This window comes from Octodon degus, unplaced genomic scaffold, assembly GCF_000260255.1.
Source record: "Octodon degus isolate 3935 unplaced genomic scaffold, OctDeg1.0 scaffold00208, whole genome shotgun sequence".
Taxonomy (NCBI): domain Eukaryota; kingdom Metazoa; phylum Chordata; class Mammalia; order Rodentia; family Octodontidae; genus Octodon; species Octodon degus.
The window spans coordinates 768,627-769,841 of record NW_004524784.1 but is presented as its reverse complement, the minus strand read 5'-3'; positions in this window follow the sequence as shown (position 1 = coordinate 769,841).

Below are 1,215 nucleotides of genomic sequence, written 5' to 3'. Positions count from 1 at the left end.
AGACAGACAGACAGACAGACAGACAGACAGACACAGACAAAATACAGACCTGAGGACCAGTGGAACAGATTATAAGATGTAGAAACAACTCCAGACATACTCTGTCATACATACCTTTGATAAAGTTGCCTAACATATTAACTGGAAGAAAGAAAGCCTCTTTAATAAGTGGTGCTGGAAAAACTGGCTTTGCACACGCTAAAGATTAAAACTGGACCTTTATCTTTCACCATGCACTAAAATAAAGTTAAAATGGATCAAAGTTTTAAATACTAAAACAGAAGCAAAGGTACATACTTAGCCTTTTAGTAATCAAAGAATATAATTCAATCTTACTGACTGTCGGAATATTAAGTCATAAAAGATCTTTAGCTATTATTATGTTTTACTGATGAAATGGTGTGTTTCTTTCTGCTGGCATAGCTAAACTCTTGACTGTTATATAGTTAGTCTTCAGGGATAAGTTTTAAACCTATGTCTCTGATTTTCACTAGAATTGTAGTTATTGTCTTGTATTATTCTCCAACCAAATGATTATTGGCTACATCTGCTTCTAGAATATGTATCCTTAGTTTTCATTGCAAAAGAGCTGTCAGCTGCAGCATTATTTTGGGTGATGTTTGAAATCTTACTCCTAGCATCTGACTGGCTCTAAGAGCACCCTGAATGATGGTGAGCTCCACGGCAGTGAGTCACATCTCTTGGACTGGCCATGATCTTATTTTTCACTCTATCCTGTTTTTATTTGTTTCTATTTATCTGATCAGGAAACTTCATTAATTAATTTTTAAAATGTGATTTGCTAATAAAATTTTCATAGTTTTGCTTTACACTGCAAAAGCTTTTGAATAAGAATTCTATGCAATTAAATGTTCACTATAGATTTACTTTTTAAATATTCAATTATTTTGATTTGAGATTAATGTTGGATTTATTATTATTCATTAGAACATAAAACTTTGTTCATCTTTTAAATCTTTTTATAATTATTCTCCTATATCATCACTTACCAAAATTTTAACTAGATCTTAATTTTAATAGTTCTAATTAGTTTAAAGAATTTCAATTTAATCAAAATTGCCTTCTACATATTCATGTAGTATGTATACATGTATATGATTTCTACTTTTATCATAAGCCATACTGTATTATTTATCAAGTACACATATAGATTTCATTTTCTGTCATATTTAATAGTTCCTCTTGTTTCATTGA